Source organism: Condylostylus longicornis, unplaced genomic scaffold, assembly GCF_029603195.1.
Source record: "Condylostylus longicornis isolate FDR11 unplaced genomic scaffold, ASM2960319v2 ptg000351l, whole genome shotgun sequence".
NCBI lineage: Eukaryota > Metazoa > Arthropoda > Insecta > Diptera > Dolichopodidae > Condylostylus > Condylostylus longicornis.
Window position 1 is genome coordinate 4823 of NW_026578313.1, and position 21313 is coordinate 26135.

General features: G+C 30.3%; 1 protein-coding gene across 1 annotated transcript in view; it reads left to right on the plus strand.

Moving 5' to 3' along the window:
* Nucleotides 1-974: 974 nt before the first annotated feature.
* The window catches only part of LOC129616971 (glutamine synthetase 2 cytoplasmic), a 48147-nt gene continuing 27808 nt past the window's right edge, over nucleotides 975-21313 (plus strand). The window contains exon 1 of the mRNA XM_055532444.1: nucleotides 975-1112. The gene's annotated coding sequence lies outside the window, so the exon portion shown is untranslated. The remainder of the gene's footprint in view (nucleotides 1113-21313) is intronic.

Consider the following 21313-nt stretch of genomic DNA (forward strand, 5'->3'; position numbering starts at 1 on the left):
GTATTCAGTTATGGGGCTGCGCTGCGCATACTCATATCCATTCTGTACAAAGATTTTAAAATAGAGTATTACGGGACATTGTAAACGCCCCCTTGTATGTCCGTAAAACGCCCCCTTTGTTAGGAGACTTAAACGTACGAAACCTTTCGAGTTAGTTTTATGTTTTTTATTTGGAATACGCTATTGTGCCAGATCAAAAGCCTGTAAATAATCAAAAAGAGCAAAATTAATGGTTAGTCGTTTCCGACTAGTTTTACAGTTTATTTTGAGGAGGGTGTTTTTTAGTGGATTAAAGTTTGTCTTTCGAGATTTTTCACCCTTCCTCTCGGTAAAAAAAATATTATTGATATTATTAAAATTATAATATGGTTAAACTTGGCTCCTGTATATTGATCTTGTGTTATTCCTAATTTTATATTTGTGCACAATATTGGAAAATATGTGCGGAAATAGTATATATATATTGAATATATATCACATATTGATATGTGTGTTACAGTATATACAATAAAGTTGTTATAAATATAGTAGCCGATTTTCATATTGCAGTTATAAGATTATGCAAAATTTAAAATACAAAATATACCACACATTCTTTATCAAAAGTTTTTGTTGTATTATTTTGTTCTTCCAATTTATTCAATTTTTATACTTCATAAAATTAATTTTCAGATTTATAATAAATACAATTTTTGATAAACTACAAAAAAATACAATTTTTTATATTCTTTTTAACGTATAAATGAATTTTTGACTAAAATCAAAAAAACAATACATTCTGTAAAGTAATTTTCTAAATAAAAGGAAAAAACAATCTCAAAATAAGTTGAAACAAACACCTCAAGGTTTGTCACATTGATATAGCACTCTTTTTTTTACAAACAGAGTTGGACAAAGTATTATTTTAATGTAGGAATATTTTGCTAATAATACTGTGAGGTGACTTCTATTACATTACTTTGAAACCACTATGCTAGATTGTTAATACCGATTTTATAATTTATTACTTATAAGAGAAAAATTAATAAAAAAGTGGAAAACTTTATATTTAAAATTAGTTATAGCGGAATCGTACTGAGTATTAGATTATTACGTTTACTGAAATAGAAAAGGTAATATGTGTACATGCACATAAATATACTTAATTTTTTTAAGTGAATTTTACTTAGTTGTATAATTAAAACGAAAATTATACATGTTTTTTGTATACACAAATAAACAAAGCATAAAACAAAAGTTTAAATATTGGAATAAATACCAAAAGTGTTTACTTATAAGTATTTTAAGTACAGATATATATTTTTTGAATAAAGTAACATATTAATATAATTAGCTAAGAACTATAGTGTTTTGCAACAATTTTTGAATTTAATACAAATAATAAATTTTTTTTAAATATACGTACATACATCGATTATGTATATATTAAAGAAAAAATTTGGCGCAATTTAAAATAGTGTAAAAATACTAAACTAACTACTAATTAGATTTATTTATAAAATCAAAAATGTTCACCAAATTTCACTGTTAAATTTTCAACTTAATTTGTTACATAATTTAAAATATTTTTACCGCCCTTATTGTGTATACAATGGGTAGGTTATGTGATGGCAACAAATTTTGCATATCGGGTTTTCGGTGGTAATGCACTTCTCCATAGTAGAGAAGTGTAAATAAACTACTTTTTGCAGGTTGTCGGTGTGTATCTCACGTTCGGCTAAATCGATTTTGTTGACATTTTATATGGGCTTGAAAACTGATCTGCAGACCGATTTTACATTTTTTACCATATCTACGGAACGAATTGATGGAATTTCTTGAAATTTGATATATGAGTTATGGTGATGGAATTTCTTGAAATTTGATATTTAAGTCCCAAACTAACTTGCGAGCATTTCAGACAATTCGGATTGCATAAAGCGAAACCTTACTGAAAGCCAAATTTACATTTTTCTAGGTATGTTAACTATAAGCTTACTAATGTCCTATAAGTTGGAAAAAAGTACTTAACAGATATTTTTATAATATTCTGTAACACTTTCATTTAACTAGACAATACACATTGCGCTCGGTTATGTGCTGACCACATCAGATTTTTTTTTTGGAAATAAACTCAGTCATTTGTAATGGAAATTTTGTACGAGACTAGAATTAATATGTCTTATAACTAACACTTTTGTTCATTCATAGGATTATAGATTCTATGCTATATTTTATCAAAAAATTCAATATTTTTATGAGCTGCGTTTTATAAAAAGTAAAAGAAAAAACAAGTTTAAAGTTAGAAAAAGAAAAATTTCATAAAAATTAAGTATAAGAAATTCTAAAAAAAATATAAAACAAGTAAAAACGTTTCAGTCGGTATAAACCGATTGAATTACACCCTGAACCTTTCGTTATAGTGTAGCAATTACTCGAACCTGTGAAATAATTCTATAGAAACTTCATGGACATGTCTGATCTATAATTGGACACCCGACTGCCAAGTTTCATGAATCTGACTTTATAATTTTTCCAAATATTTAAAATTAGCTTTTGGAGTTGTATGGCAAGCACCTGAACCTGTCAAGCAATTCCACTAAAACTTCAGAAATATATTTAATCTATAATTGGATACATGACTGCCATGTCTCATGAATTTGACTTTATTATTTTTCCAAATATTTAAAATAAGCTTTTAGAATTGTATGGGAGCTACTCGAACCTGTCAAGCAATTCCACCAAAACTTCAGAAATATATCTGATCTAAAATCGGACATACAACTGCCAAGTTCCATGAAGCTGACTTTATTATTTTTCCAAATATTTAAAATAAGCTTTTGGAGCTGTATGGCAGGTACCCGAACCTGTCAAGCAATCCCTCTAAAACTTTAGAAATATATTTGGCCTACAATTGGACAAATGACTGCCAAGTTTCATGAATCTGACTTTATTATTTTGCCGAATATAAAAAATTTGCTGTTGGAGTTGTATGGCAGTAACCCGAACCAGTGCAGCTATCCGATTATAATTTTTGTAGCATGTGTAGAATGTGATTGGACACATGTGTACAAAATTTTTTATTTATAGCTTTATTAGTTTTGGGAATATTTAAAATAAACTCTTTGAGTTGTATGGTAGCTACCAAAACCCGTTGTCCGAATTAGTCCTATAACAATAGGATTCGTCCTTGGTACAAAGGAAAAAACTTGTGAAAGTTTGGTGCCGATTGCATTATTCGTTTTTGACGGACAGATGGACATGTCTAAATCGACGCAGAATTTTACGCTGAGCAAGAATATATATATATGTCCATACCGCAGATGACTCCTTCAAGTAGTTACAAAACCCCTTCCCAAAGTTAATATACCCTTCACGAAGTGCAGTGTATAAAAATTTAATATAATATACTTGCATATTTTTTACAAAACTTTAATTCTCGTGAATATTTTTAAATAGCTTGCAAGTTCTATATCCGATTTAAATCCAATATAACAGAAATCTGATGTGGTCAGCACATAACCGACCGCATTGTGTATTGTCTAGTTGAGTGAAAGTGTTACAGAATATTAAAAAAGTGTCTGTTAAGTACTTCTTCCCAATTTTAAAGACATTTTAAAGCTTATAGTTAACATATCTAGAAAAATGTAAATTTGGTTCTTAGTACAGTTTCGTTTTGTGCTATCCGAATTCCCTGAAATGCCCACCAGTTAGTTTTGGTAATGTCCAGAACTCAAATATTAAATTTCATGAAATCCCATCAATTCGTTCCGTAGATAAGGTGAAAAATGTAAAATCGGCCCACAAATCAGTTTTCGAGCCCTGATGTTTCCAAAATATTTATATGTTCATTGTTTTAATACGAGGAATTCATATATTAAATTTGAATGAAATCGGTTGATTATTTCTCTTTATATTAACAAAAATGTATATTTGGCCCGTAGTAAACGTCTAGTTGCCGATGCCTGATCTTTCCAAAAAATTTACATGTTCATTGCTTTAATACGAGCAATTCAAATATTAAATTTCAATGAAATCGGTTGATTATTTCTCTTTATATACACAAAAATGTATATTTGGCCCGTAGTAAACGTCCAGTTGCTGATGCCTGATTTCTCCCAAAAGTTAGGAATTTTCGCGGATGATCGAGCAAAGCTCATATATGAAATTTCAAGTAAATCGGTGAAATATTTTCTTCAAAATGATGAAAAATGTGAAATCGGCAAATCAGTTTTCGAGCCCTGATCTTTCCAAAAAATTTATATGTTCATTGTTTTGATAGGAGGAATTCATATATTAAATTTCAATGAAATCGGTTGATTATTTCTCTTTTTATACACAAAAATGAATATTTGGCCCGTAGTAAACGCCTAGTTGCCGATGCCTGATTTCTTCCAAAACATAGGAATTTTCGCGGACGATCGAGCAAAGCTTATATATGAAATTGCAAGTAAATCGGTTGAATACTTTCTTCAAAATGTTCAAAAATGTAAAACAGGCCCGCTAAATAGTGCAGTTCCTGAAGCCTGATATATCCCAAAAGTTGATCAATCTGTGCCATGGTGGAAATAAACTTACATATAAAATTTCATCAAAATTGGTTCAGCAGAACTTGAGATACATGCGTGCACAAACAGACCGACAGACCGACAGACCGACGGACCGACAGGTTGCTAAAAATAGTTTACTTACACTTCCCTACTATGGAGAAGTGCATTCCCACCGAAAACTCGATATGCAAAATTTGTTGCCATTACATAACCTACCTATTGTTTACACAATACGGTCGGTAAAAATATAGAGAAAGAAGCTCAATGCTAAATGAGTGGTTATTTTATATGTTTTAATATTCATTAGTAAGAAAAAATCTATAAAACTATAAAATTCAATATTTTTCTTACCACGAAAATTGTAAAAATTACTTTATTAAACGTTTTTATATTCAATAATCATGGTTTTTCGGTATATTCCTTTATTAATTTCTATGCAGCTTATTGTTTAAATCACTATTTATATACATTTTAGAAGATAAGGAAAAAACGCAATCGATCCGGTTCAATTTAAAGTTCCCAAATATTTCTTTTTTCAATGTTTAGAAAATGCAGCAACGTAGCAAAAAATTTCGGCAATCCATAAAACCTCTGTTCGAGATTTTTGCAAAAAGGAAACTGTTGGGCTCTCAGAAAGAAAAAAGTTTTGAAAGGGAATTCATTATGCGAATACCTGGAAACTCGAAATAAACTTTTTGAGTGTTAGAATATATTGATAAGGAAATCATTTGAATAACTATGAAATTTCTGAAAACGATTTCTGGTAGTCGGACTTGAGTTGGATTCGGGCCCTATAGTTAGATTCATTGTAGAAATATTTATTTGGCGTGAAACATTAGATTTTTTAAATTTTAATAAAATTAACAAAGAAAATTATTTGAGAAATTACATTGTATTCTGCAGAATCAAAAAATAAGTTATGGTACTATTTAAAACATTGGTCTCGATAGGTTTTGTTTGGAATGTGAAAAAGGAATAACGTAAAATATTCAAAAACTAATTTTTCTGATTCTGATACAAAACTTCGAGTTGCATAAAAAAAAATGATGTAATGGAACATAAAAATATTATTATAAATACTTTAGGAAAGAAAAGAAAAGCACACTGTACTAAAATGTTTCAAACTTAGATGCAGTTTTATTATGCGTATTTATTACAGGACAAGCAAAATAAGCTTTCCACACTATTGTATTTACGATTTGTATATTGGATTCTTTTTATAGCACTAATGAACATACCTCTACTGTAACATATTGAAGTAAAAATTCAAAGGTTTTATAAGATATTTCAAAGATATAGTATGTCCAATGTAGGTGGATCAGTGTTGGGATCACGAAAATTTAAAAAGATTTATATTTTTTAATTAAAAAGGGAGAACAAGGATCAAATAATTTTCTTAATTTATTCCAACTACACAATTAGTATTAAGAAAAAAAATTTATTTATTGTGAATTAATATTCATAAAAAATTTTTTTTGACTTTCAGAAAACCAGCAAATTCCTTTAAATGTTTGTCAAAAGAAAATGAAAATAATAATTGTTTAAATAAAAGTAACAGTAAGGCATTTCATTAATTGTCAGGATATAAAATATGTATATCATATTAATCAAGAATTATATAAGGAAAAATAATATAAAGTTTAGTATTAAAATAAAAGCACCCTGTTCATTATGGTGTTAAACAATTTAATGGTATTAAACAAATATTTGTGAACTTTGTCAGCGCTCTATGCAAAACGAAAAAAAGTTACTTCGGAAAATGCATGACATTTATTTTCCTGAATATTTATTGTATACTTTTTCAGATACACACAAATCTTTTACAAAACCTCAACTCGAAATTCCATTTTAAGCGAACCCTCTGTAATTGTACTGTATGTTATTCTTCTTGATGTTTTGCACTTTTACCATTTTACCAATATTTCGTTAGTCGAATTTTCGGTGGAAACTCACTTCTTCATTATAGGGAAGCGTTAATAAACTTTTGTTAAAGAGATATCAGTCTGTTGGTCTATGTGAACTCTCATGTATTTCAACTTTGGCTGAACCGATTTTCATGAAAATTTATATTTGGGTTTACTTTGACCATGTAAACTTGTGGGATCTGTCAGGCTTCGGGAAATGGATCTCTACTAAGGGCCGATTTTATATTTCTTTTTATTTTTAAGAAAATACTGTACATATTAAATTTACAAAACAATCACACATCTGAGCTTTTACTACGGTCAAATATACATTTTTATGCATATACAGGGAAATAATCAACCAATTTTCTAAAAATTTGGTATAAAAATTCAAGTTGTTAAAACAATGAATATTTTAAATAAATTATATAATGTTTATAATATATAAATTAACATCTATGAAAGAGTAATAATTATAAAAGCTATCCTTAACTGTTTTTATATGTATATCAATTCATTTTTATGTACATACAGTATGTATTCATATTGAATCATATCTTGAAAAGTATTTATGTATTGCATATAAAAGATAGAAAACACGATTTCATTAGAAAAAAGAAAAAGAAACATGATTTATATTTCAAAGTGATTTCAAAGTGATTTATATTTCAGTTTCTGTTTTAAATATTTATTCATATCCATTCTTAGTTGCTTGTTTTTATGGTAAAAATATGTTTTTGAAGAAATTGTTCTTATTTTGGATCTAAGTTAAAATACATCCACTATACGCTACTTCCTTTAACGCAATTCATGCTATAACGGGATTTCAGTTTTTCATAAAAGAAATTTGAAAATATTATTCATTTCCATTCTTTGTTTTTATTGTTTACTGAAAAACATTATAATATGTGTCTTGTTATCTTGTTATCAATAGCCAGTTCAGTTTCAGAAAAGAAAATTCGCTGGGGATGTCCTGTTGAAGTTTTGTGTATGAATTTATGATGGAATGAAGGCTAGTAATTTGTGTTATTCTATTGGGATTTTATTTCTAGGGCTCATCATTCTGTTTTAAAAGTAATCTGACTATTTAGATGTTTTTTGCTACTATAGTTTTAGCAATCTTTTCATTCTACTTAGCGATATAAAGCAATATTGGATTTCATTAGAAAGCTTTGTACAGGTGGACTTATCATAAGACTCGTCAGTAACCTGCTTAACATAATGGACCTTTACTACCATTCTTCCGCTTGATAGAAATGTTTCAACAGTTTGATCGCTTTGTATGATTTAATAGTGCTTCTTCTAATAATAATGTGTTTCTTTTCTCAACTTGTCTGATCAGACCGGCTATTTCCGTAAGTATTTCGACAAAGTTACAAGGTTTGGGTTTCAATACAGCTTTTTACCGACCGTATTGTATAAACAATAGGTAGGTTATGTGATGGCAACAAATTTTGCATATCGAGTTTTCGGTGGCAACGTATTTCTCCATAGTAGGGAAGTGTAAATAAACTATTTTTAGCAACCTGTCGGTCTGTCGGTCTGTCGGTCTGTGTGTGCACGCGTGTATCTCAAGTTCGGCTGAACCAATTTTGATGAAATTTTATATGTAAGTTTGTTTCCACCACGGCACGGATCGATCAACTTTTGGTATATATCAGGCCTCAGGAACTGCACTTTTTAGCGGGCCTGTTTTACATTTTTGAACATTTTGAAGAAAATATTCAACCGATTTACTTGAAATTTTATATATAAGCTCAGCTCGACCGTCCGCAAAAATTCGTATGTTTTGGAAGAAATCAGGCATCGGCAACTAGACGTTTACTACGGGCCAAATATACACTTTTGTGTATATAAAGAGAAATAATCAACCGATTTCATTGAAATTTCATATATGAATTCCTCATATTAAAGCAATGAACATATAACTTTTTTGGAAAGATCAGGGCTCGAGAACTGATTTGCGGGCCGATTTTACATTTTTCACCATATCCACAGAACAAATTGATGGAATTTCTTGAAATTTGATATTTGAGTTCTGGTTGTTACCGAAACTAACTAGCGAGCATTTCAGGGAATTCGGGTAGCACAAAGCGAAACTCTACTAAAAGCCAAATTTACATTTTTCTAAGTATGCTTACTATAAACTTACTAATGTCCTTAAAATTGGAAAGAAGTATTTAACAGACATTATTATAATATTCTGTAACACTTTCATTTAACTAGACAATACACAATGCGGTCGGTTATGTGCTGACCACATCAGATTTTTTTTTTCTTGTTTTAATTTCAAGCTTTTACATGGAATTACATGTTGGCGTGTTTCTTATGTTAGTAGGAGACAACTTCTACTTCTGCCTCAAAAACGCTTTAAAAGCACTTTTAAAATAATAAAAGATAAAAGGTTTTATTTAAATCATTCTTCAGTTTTTCCGCTCAGGCATCTTTATTTTTAATGAACTTCTAACGAAGATGAATACGGGCTTAGAATCAAAAGTGTAAACCATGTTATTCAACTTATGCCAATCATATCGCATTACAGATTTTGAACTTTTCTTGTTCCCACACTTTTTTTAACAAGATGCTTGTTAACGTTTTTGCATGGTAAAAACAAACATAGTTATTCGAATTTGATAATTACCAATTCGGAAACTTATTAAAAATTATATACGTTTCTTTGGTTATAATTTTAAGTTTTATACTACATTTTCTTATTTAGCACTTTACTAAAAAAAATTTTTGAAAAAAGTGTTTATAAGTTTCACTCCGTCCTTCGGTAGAGCTATTTACAAAGCTTCAACGTACCAATAGACTTTACTGTAAACTTTTTTCCGTGGAAGAAAATTTTTACCCACTATATATCCTCCATTCTCAAAATATTATAGCCCCTACAAATCCTAAAAATTCCATTTTTTTATTATTTATTGTATAAAAACCACAATTATCTTTAAAACTTTGCAAACTCAGAAAAATAGTGAGAAATTCAAAAAAATAGACATACTTTTCAATAATTGTGAAATAAATTTTTTTAAACTACTTTATAAATTTACTTACATTATTTTGAGCAAAATGGAGAGCAAACCTCTTTTAAAATTTCTTTTGGAATTTTATAAAAATTAAAGTAATAAAACTGCAACTAACTATAACCATATTTTGCATTACACATGAAACTGTCTGTTTGATGAGTTTCTCTGTGTTATTTTAAACAGGTAAAGATCAAAATTGTAGTTTAATAATTTATGTATGAAGGCGTTCTGTCACCATCTTTCAAAAGCGAAATTATAATAGTTAATTAATGATTTTTTACGTTTTACGGAAATAAGTTTCTAGTAAAGATCTATGTACTTATTAAATTTCAGCTTTCTATCTTTCTTTCTTTCTAGGTATGTTAACTATAAGCTTACTAATGTCCTATAAGTTGGAAAAAAGTACTTAACAGATATTTTTATAATATTCTGTAACACTTTTATTTAACTAGACAATACACATTGCGCTCGGTTATGTGCTGACCACATCAGATTTTTTTTTTGGAAATAAACTCAGTCATTTGTAATGGAAATTTTGTACGAGACTAGAATTAATATGTCTTATAACTAACACTTTTGTTCATTCATAGGATTATAGATTCTATGCTATATTTTATCAAAAAATTCAATATTTTGATGAGCTGCGTTTTATAAAAAGTAAAAGAAAAAACAAGTTTAAAGTTAGAAAAAGAAAAATTTCATAAAAATTAAGTATAAGAAATTCTAAAAAAAATATAAAACAAGTAAAAACGTTTCAGTCGGTATAAACCGATTGAATTACACCTTGAACCTTTCGTTATAGTGTAGCAATTACTCGAACCTGTGAAATAATTCTATAGAAACTTCATGGACATGTCTGATCTATAATTGGACACCCGACTGCCAAGTTTCATGAATCTGACTTTATAATTTTTCCAAATATTTAAAATTAGCTTTTGGAGTTGTATGGCAAGCACCTGAACCTGTCAAGCAATTCCACTAAAACTTCAGAAATATATTTAATCTATAATTGGATACATGACTGCCATGTCTCATGAATTTGACTTTGTTATTTTTCCAAATATTTAAAATAAGCTTTTAGAATTGTATGGGAGCTACTCGAACCTGTCAAGCAATTCAACCAAAACTTCAGAAATATATCTGATCTAAAATCGGACATACAACTGCCAAGTTCCATGAAGCTGACTTTATTATTTTTCCAAATATTTAAAATAAGCTTTTGGAGCTGTATGGCAGGTACCCGAACCTGTCAAGCAATCCCTCTAAAACTTCAGAAATATATTTGGCCTACAATTGGACAAATGACTGCCAAGTTTCATGAATCTGACTTTATTATTTTGCCGAATATAAAAAATTTGCTGTTGGAGTTGTATGGCAGTAACCCGAACCAGTGCAGCTATCCGATTATAATTTTTGTAGCATGTGTAGAATAAGATTGGACACATGTGTACAAAATTTTTTATTTATAGCTTTATTAGTTTTGGGAATATTTAAAATAAACTCTTTGAGTTGTATGGTAGCTACCAAAACCCGTTGTCCGAATTAGTCCTATAACAATAAGATTCGTCCTTAGCACAAAGGAAAAAACTTGTGAAAGTTTGGTGCCGATTGCATTATTCGTTTTTGACGGACAGATGGACATGTCTAAATCGACGCAGAATTTTACGCTGAGCAAGAATATATATATATGTCCATACCGCAGATGACTCCTTCAAGTAGTTACAAAACCCCTTCCCAAAGTTAATATACCCTTCACGAAGTGCAGTGTATAAAAATTTAATATAATATACTTGCATATTTTTTACAAAACTTTAATTCTCGTGAATATTTTTAAATAGCCTGCAAGTTCTATATCCGATTTAAATCCAATATAACAAAAATCTGATGTGGTCAGCACATAACCGACCGCATTGTGTATTGTCTAGTTGAGTGAAAGTGTTACAGAATATTAAAAAAGTGTCTGTTAAGTACTTCTTCCCAATTTTAAAGACATTTTAAAGCTTATAGTTAACATATCTAGAAAAATGTAAATTTGGTTCTTAGTATAGTTTCGTTTTGTGCTATCCGAATTCCCTGAAATGCCCACCAGTTAGTTTTGGTAATGTCCAGAACTCAAAAATTAAATTTCATGAAATCCCATCAATTCGTTCCGTAGATAAGGTGAAAAATGTAAAATCGGCCCACAAATCAGTTTTCGAGCCCTGATGTTTCAAAAATATTTATATGTTCATTGTTTTAATACGAGGAATTCATATATTAAATTTGAATGAAATCGGTTGATTATTTCTCTTTATATTAACAAAAATGTATATTTGGCCCGTAGTAAACGTCTAGTTGCCGATGCCTGATCTTTCCAAAAAATTTACATGTTCATTGCTTTAATACGAGCAATTCAAATATTAAATTTCAATGAAATCGGTTGATTATTTCTCTTTATATACACAAAAATGTATATTTGGCCCGTAGTAAACGTCCAGTTGCTGATGCCTGATTTCTCCCAAAAGTTAGGAATTTTCGCGGATGATCGAGCAAAGCTCATATATGAAATTTCAAGTAAATCGGTGAAATATTTTCTTCAAAATGATGAAAAATGTGAAATCGGCCCGCAAATCAGTTTTCGAGCCCTGATCTTTCCAAAAAATTTATATGTTCATTGTTTTGATAGGAGGAATTCATATATTAAATTTCAATGAAATCGGTTGATTATTTCTCTTTTTATACACAAAAATGAATATTTGGCCCGTAGTAAACGCCTAGTTGCCGATGCCTGATTTCTTCCAAAACATAGGAATTTTCGCGGACGATCGAGCAAAGCTTATATATGAAATTGCAAGTAAATCGGTTGAATAATTTCTTCAAAATGTTCAAAAATGTAAAACAGGCCCGCTAAATAGTGCAGTTCCTGAAGCCTGATATATCCCAAAAGTTGATCAATCTGTGCCATGGTGGAAATAAACTTACATATAAAATTTCATCAAAATTGGTTCAGCAGAACTTGAGATACATGCGTGCACAAACAGACCGACAGACCGACAGACCGACAGACCGACGGACCGACAGGTTGCTAAAAATAGTTTAGTTACACTTCCCTACTACGGAGAAGTGCATTCCCACCGAAAACTCGATATGCAAAATTTGTTGCCATTACATAACCTACCTATTGTTTACACAATACGGTCGGTAAAAATATAGAGAAAGAAGCTCAATGCTAAATGAGTGGTTATTTTATATGTTTTAATATTCATTAGTAAGAAAAAATCTATAAAACTATAAAATTCAATATTTTTCTTACCACGAAAATTGTAAAAATTACTTTATTAAACGTTTTTATATTCAATAATCATGGTTTTTCGGTATATTCCTTTATTAATTTCTATGCAGCTTATTGTTTAAATCACTATTTATATACATTTTAGAAGATAAGGGAAAAACGCAATCGATCCGGTTCAATTTAAAGTTCCCAAATATTTCTTTTTTCAATGTTTAGAAAATGCAGCAACGTAGCAAAAAATTTCGGCAATCCATAAAACCTCTGTTCGAGATTTTTGCAAAAAGGAAACTGTTGGGCTTTCAGAAAGAAAAAAGTTTTGAAAGGGAATTCATTATGCGAATACCTGGAAACTCGAAATAAACTTTTTGAGTGTTAGAATATATTGATAAGGAAATCATTTGAATAACTATGAAATTTCTGAAAACGATTTCTGGTAGTCGGACTTGAGTTGGATTCGGGCCCTATAGTTAGATTCATTGTAGAAATATTTACAGTAATACCCCGCACTTACGTACCCTTTGGGACCGGAGCGTGTACGTAAAACAAAAATGTACGTAGAATGAATCTACTACTTTATTGATGAATAATATTTTTGAAACAAACTAAAACAATAAATATATAAATAAAAAGAAAAAGAGGGATATTATGTATGCAGTTTTATACTTTTATTTCATACGTTTTTATACTATATTTAACACTTAACGTGTATTAAAAAAACAAAACAAAAAACAAATTCATGTACATATATAAATATCAAACAAAACTGAAATATAAAACATAAACTTCAAAATTCACCAATACATAATTTAAATATGAATAATATTGTAATTATCACGCGAGAGCTCAGAACACTGGAGCTTGGATTAGCCTCGGGAGAGGAATGTTTGAGAATGCCGCCAGACCAGTCCAAGTTACCTCCCTTTAATACCGCCATCATTCCCAAAGAGGAAGGAATGTTGATAACGAAAAGTATTTAAAGAGAATAAAGAGGGGAAGGGACGGCAGGAGGAAAAAGCTGAGCGAAGAAGATCTTTAATAAAACTATAACAAAAAAGAAGATAATTTTGGACAGCTTTCCTGGGGATAACAGTAATTCAAATTTAATTGCTCCATGATGTAGAGAATGATGTATCATCTTCATCTTCATAAGTGATGTAATCAACCGCTAAACGCTTTTTTGCTGGTGAGTCAGGAGATGTAGATGAGCTTATTGAAAAAGTTTTGCGACTTCCTGAAGTGGATGCCAAATTCCAATTTTCTTTTGAGCTAGGTGATATAGTTTTTGTAGTTTTGTTCTTATTCCACTTTACATAGATTTTGTTTTGACTTGTTTCTACATGCATTCACTCATAACAAAATTTAGGTTTCATAGAAATAATGTACAGACATACAAAAACACGTTGTTACAAGTGTACATTCTCAATTTGGTATACATAATTTTTTTTCCATAAATTTCAAAACCAGAAAAAATGTACTTGTACGTAAGTGTGAATCATTGTACGTATAATGGGCAATTGGGGACAAAAATGAGATGTACGTAAGTGCGAGGGTACGTAAAACGAGCGTACGTAACACGGGGTATTACTGTATTTGGCGTGAAACATTAGATTTAAATTTTTTTAAATTTTAAAAAATTTACAAAGAAAATTATTTGAGAAATTACATTGTATTCTGCAGAATCAAAAAATAAGTTATGGTACTATTTAAAACATTGGTCTCGATAGGTTTTGTTTGGAATGTGAAAAAGGAATAATGTAAAATATTCAAAAACTAATTTTTGTGATTCTGATACAAAACTTCGAGTTGCATAAAAAAAAATTATGTAAAGGAACATAAAAATATTATTATAAATACTTTAGGAAAGAAAAGAAAAGCACACTGTACTAAAATGTTTCAAACTTAGATGCAGTTTTATTATGCGTATTTATTACAGGACAAGCAAAATAAGCTTTCCACACTATTGTATTTACGATTTGTATATTGGATTCTTTTTATAGCACTAATGAACATACCTCTACTGTAACATATTGAAGTAAAAATTCAAAGGTTTTATAAGATATTTCAAAGATATAGTATGTCCAATGTAGGTGGACCAGTGTTGGGATTACGAAAATTTAAAAAGATTTATATTTTTTAATTAAAAAGGGACAACAAGGATCAAATAATTTTCTTAATTTATTCCAACTACACAATTAGTATTAAGAAAAAAAATTTATTTATTGTGAATTAATATTCATAAAAAATTTTTTTTGACTTTCAGAAAACCAGCAAATTCCTTTAAATGTTTGTCAAAAGAAAATGAAAATAATAATTGTTTAAATAAAAGTAACAGTAAGGCATTTAAAAAAGAAAAAGAAACATGATTTATATTTCAAAGTGATTTCAAAGTGATTTATATTTCAGTTTCTGTTTTAAATATTTATTCATATCCATTCTTAGTTGCTTGTTTTTATGGTAAAAATATGTTTTTGAAGAAATTGTTCTTGTTTGGTTCTAAGTTAAAATACATCCACTATACGCTACTTCCTTTAACGCAATTCATGCTATAACGGGATTTCAGTTTTTCATAAAAGAAATTTGAAAATATTATTCATTTCCATTCTTTGTTTTTATTGTTTACTGAAAAACATTATAATATGTGTCTTGTTATCTTGTTATCAATAGCCAGTTCAGTTTCAGAAAAGAAAATTCGCTGGGGATGTCCTGTTGAAGTTTTGTGTATGAATTTATGATGGAATGAAGGCTAGTAATTTGTGTTATTCTATTGGGATTTTATTTCTAGGGTTCATCATTCTGTTTTAAAAGTAATCTGACTATTTAGATGTTTTTTGCTACTATAGTTTTAGCAATCTTTTCATTCTACTTAGCGATATAAAGCAATATTGGATTTTATTAGAAAGCTTTGTACAGGTGGACTTATCATAAGACTCGTCAGTAACCTGCTTAACATAATGGACCTTTACTACCATTCTTCCGCTTGATAGAAATGTTTCAACAGTTTGATCGCTTTGTATGATTTAATAGTGCTTCTTCTAATAATAATGTGTTTCTTTTCTCAACTTGTCTGATCAGACCGGCTATTTCCGTAAGTATTTCGACAAAGTTACAAGGTTTGGGTTTCAATACAGCTTTTTACCGACCGTATTGTATAAACAATAGGTAGGTTATGTGATGGCAACAAATTTTGCATATCGAGTTTTCGGTGGCAACGTACTTCTCCATAGTAGGGAAGTGTAAATAAACTATTTTTAGCAACCTGTCGGTCTGTCGGTCTGTCGGTCTGTGTGTGCACGCGTGTATCTCAAGTTCGGCTGAACCGATTTTGATGAAATTTTATATGTAAGTTTGTTTCCACCACGGCACGGATCGATCAACTTTTGGTATATATCAGGCCTCAGGAACTGCACTTTTTAGCGGGCCTGTTTTACATTTTTGAACATTTTGAAGAAAATATTCAACCGATTTACTTGAAATTTTATATATAAGCTCAGCTCGACCGTCCGCAAAAATTCGTATGTTTTGGAAGAAATCAGGCATCGGCAACTAGACGTTTACTACGGGCCAAATATACACTTTTGTGTATATAAAGAGAAATAATCAACCGATTTCATTGAAATTTTATATATGAATTCCTCATATTAAAGCAATGAACATATAACTTTTTTGGAAAGATCAGGGCTCGAGAACTGATTTGCGGGCCGATTTTACATTTTTCACCATATCCACAGAACAAATTGATGGAATTTCTTGAAATTTGATATTTGAGTTCTGGTTGTTACCGAAACTAACTGGCGAGCATTTCAGAGAATTCGGGTAGCACAAAGCGAAACTCTACTAAAAGCCAAATTTACATTTTTCTAAGTATGCTAACTATAAACTTACTAATGTCCTTAAAATTGGAAAGAAGTATTTAACGGACATTATTATAATATTCTGTAACACTTTCATTTAACTAGACAATACACAATGCGGTCGGTTATGTGCTGAACACATCAGATTTTTTTTTCTTGTTTTAATTTCAAGCTTTTACATGGAATTACATGTTGGCGTGTTTCTTATGCTAGTAGGAGACAACTTCTACTTCTGCCTCAAAAACGCTTTAAAAGCACTTTTAAAATAATAAAAGATAAAAGGTTTTATTTAAATCATTCTTCAGTTTTTCCGCTCAGGCATCTTTATTTTTAATGAACTTCTAACGAAGATGAATACGGGCTTAGAATCAAAAGTGTAAACCATGTTATTCAACTTATGCCAATCATATCGCATTACAGATTTTGAACTTTTCTTGTTCCTACACTTTTTTTAACAAGATGCTTGTTAACATGCAACAAAGCTCCTAATAATTATATTTAAAGTTCGGAATGTCATTAAATACCTTTTATATGTATTATCAGTGATTTTGATAATTATTATCAAAATCACTATTACAGCAGATATACCATCTTTTAGAGTGCTTTTAGAGTGTCTTCTTTCTGATTCTCATAAATTTGGAAAATAACCAAAACTTAGGCAACAATTGAATACATATAAAAGGTATTCAATGACATTCCGAACTTTAAATATAATTATTAGGAGCTTTGCTGCATGTCAGATATATTTAAATTTGTAATATTATTAATGGTATTTTGCATCCAAGCATGTTGAAAATATTATAGTCAATATTATTTTAACTAAGTTGATTATACGCTAGAAGCTTTATTTTCATCATTAATTATGTATTTTTTACAATTATACTTAGTGCTTGCAAGTCTCTATTTTTACTTCTATAATTTTAGCAGTTTTCCAATATTTTTGAATATTGGAAAACTGCTTTATTTCGACCATTTACTGTATCGAAATCAAGCACTTATTAAATTCCGCAAATACATTAAGGTATGCTTCGCCATTCGCAGAACAGTATAGTTGAGCATTAAGTCCCAAAACTGCTACTTAAATTAAACATTATCTAAGACCTGTATTTTTCAAATTTTTGATATTGTTTTCTTCTGGACGGTAAGTTAAAAATATAAAATTTTAGTAGCTTTTAGGCATTAATAACGTATTCATTCCTTCTTCTTCTTCTTCCACTGCATTACAGTCCTCTGTGGACCAAAGCTTCCTTCACTATCCTCTTCCAATTGTCTCGATCTTGTGCAGATGTTGTGTAGTTATTTATGTTCAATATTTTTAAATCTTCGACTACTGAATCTAACCACCTCAATCTAGGCCTGCCTCTAGCTCTAGTTCCGTGATCTTTTCTCTGCAATATTGTTTTGACCTTACTGCTTTCATTCATACGGATTACATGGCCCAGCCATCTTATCCTTTGCGATTTTACATATCTTGCAATTGTTTCAAATTTCATCATTTCTTCCAGCTCATGGTTGTATCTTATTCTGAAAGTTCCGTCCTCATTTCTCGTTGGTCCAAAAATCTTTCTCAATATTTTTCTTTCGAAAGTAGCTAACAGGTTCCAATCAGACATTTTAACGGTCCAACATTCGCATCCATAAGCAAGTACAGGTCTAATTAAAGTCTTGTATATTTGTAATTTACTATTTCTCGAGAGTAACCTAGATTTCATCAGCTTCAGGTTCATGTAATAACATTTGTTAGCTGCATTTATTCTCTCTTTGATAGCATTTGTAAAATCGTTTGTACTTGAAAAAACAACACCTAAGTACTTGAAATCTTGTACATTTTCAAACTCATAGCTTCCGATTTCTAAATTTCGAGAATTTCTTGAAGATCTGGTTTTGATGAAGTACTTTGTTTTTTCTTCATTTATGTTGAGGCCGATTTCTTTGGTATTTTTAACTAGTCTTGTGAAGATCTCCTTTATTTGCCTTTCATTTCTGGCGACAATAGCTATATCATCTGCGTAAGCACAAATTTGAAACGATTTTGTAAAAATACTTCCTCCATGATCGATTTCCCGGATGGCATAATGAAGCATCAGATTGAATATTAGGGAAGAGAGCGCATCCCCCTGTTTCACACCACATTCTATATTGAAAGGGGCCGTTAACTTTCCTTGGATTAAAACTTTTGCACTATTATTTTTCAAAGTCATGCATGTCAGTCTTATTAATTTTTCGGGGATACCTAATCTCTGCATCACTCCAAAAATCCTTTCTCTATGAATGCTATCGAACGCCCGTTGGAAATCAACAAAAAGACAGTGAACCTCTTTCGAATATTCGTTGAACTTTTCAAATATTTGGCTTAAAATGAAGCATTGATTTGTGGTTGATTTATTCTTTCGAAAACCACATTGGTATTCTGTTAAAATTTCTTCGGCTACATCGTTAATACGAACATACAGAATATTCGTAAAAATTTTATATGCTGTATTCAGTAGAGTAATTCCTCGATAATTTTTACAGTCTTTCTTGTCGCCCTTTTTATGTACAGGAAATATTATGCTATTATTCCATGTGTTTGGAAGATTTTCGTGTCTCCAAATCAATAGAATAAGCTCGTTTATTTTCTCATGCAGCCCCTGTCCGCCATATTTCAATAGCTCCGCTGTTATGGAATCTTCTCCACCTGCCTTGTTGTTTCTAAGCCTACTAATCGCGATTTTTGTCTCTTCTATTGTTGGTTCTTCAATTGTATTTTCAACGCTGCATAGTGCTTCAAAGTTTTCGTTAGATTCAGTTCTATTTGTATTTTTAAACAAATCATTGAAATGTTCTTTCCATCTCTCTAAAATTTTTCCTTCGTCAACTAAAACTTTATTTTCATTATTTTTGCATACATTTAACCGTGGCTGATATGGGGTAGATTGATATTTTATATCTCTATAAAAATCCCTTATGTGGTTCCTAGAGTTTTGCTCAATTTTTTCGATTTTTGCGTTAAGTGACTCTCTCTTCTTCCTTCTTATAACTTTCTTTGCTTCTTTTCTTATGTAATTATATTCTAAACGATTACTTCTTGTTCCTCTACTTATATATTTTTTCCAGGCCTCATGTTTTAAATCATTAATATTCCTGCAATCGTTATCGTACCATTCATTTCCACTTCTTTTTGGTTGACGGCCTATTACATCAATTGCTGCCCCCTTGATGGTTTCTTCTAGCATCTTCCAACTATTTGAGATGTTTTGGTTTAAAACTGAATTATTAAGTCTTTCATTTATTGCATTTTCGTATGCCGATTTGATTCTATCATTTGAAAATTTACCTGTGTTCCATCTGACACGTTTGAATGAATTTTTGGTAGCTATATTTGAAATTCTTTGTCTCATTTTAACCTTTACCATATAGTGGTCGGAGTCACAATTTGCTCCCCTACATGATTTTACATCCAGTATACTGGAAGCATGTCTTTTATCAATTAGAATGTGGTCTATCTGATTTGCACCCCTTCCACCAGGGATTTTCCATGTATGTTTATGTATTTGTTTATGGTTAAAAGAAACGCTACTGATCCACATATTGTTCTCTAAAGCGAAATTTGTTAATCGCATTCCGTTCTCATTTGTGTCGGCGTGAAGTGAGTGTAATCCTGCTATATCTCTTATAAAACTTTCTCTACCAATTTTAGCATTGTAGTCGCCAGCAACTACTAAAACATCGTGTTTAGATATTCTCTCGCATACTCTTGATAGTTCAGTGGCCTCAAACACAAACCGCCTAACTCGAGTTAAGACAAAAATGAGATATGTTTACCAGCGAATTCTCCGTTTTGAGTTTCATATGCTCACAAAATTTGGTGATTCTACGACTGTTGTAGCCGGAGTTATTGTCGAATTCACACATGACCTAACTCGAAATGGTGGCTATGTGCACTTGCACTAATCGCCTAAATCGAGTTAAGAGCAGAAAACATCTTTTTTATGTTTTTCACAAACCACTTATTTCGAGATAGGCTATTGTTGCAAATCAAAATTAGTGACATTTTTTTTTTCATGTATGAATTTTTATAACCGCTTATCTCGAGTTAAGCTTTTGTTGCAAAATTAATTTTGAGTGTTTTTAAATATTAACTCGAGATAAGCGATTTGTGTAAAATAATAATTGTTGGTTGTTTAAACTCATCTCGAGTTAGGCGATTATTGCAAATGCAATTATATTCCAAAAGGCTTCTTATGTTGAGTTAGGTTTTTATAACGCGTGCAAATAAGAATCAAAAACCAAAGTTAAGCGTTTAGTGTAAGAAATAATACATGATTAGTATAGAATATTTTTTAGTTTTTTATAATAAAAAATATTTTATAACGCTTAACATATTATTTTATGTGATATATAGTGTAGGTACTTTATGTCCATTGTTTAAAACTTGTTTACTATAGTTAAAATTAAATCTTACATTCAGGGACAAGTAAGATAGTTGTATTTTTTAACCCAAAATATAAAACATGTACACAAGTTACCTGCATTTTTAATGCTCTAATTACCCAAATATTCCATGTTTAAGATTTGAATTTTTTTATTTAACAAATAATCTTGTAGGTCATTTCGTGGTTTACCTGCGACAAATGTTTTTTTCAATTGACGGAGTTCCCATGTTAAAATGACACGTGGCTAGCTACCTGATGGTAGATTGTTTTGCCTTTGTGGTCTAACATAATTGTATTATTAAACAAAGTGTTGTAAA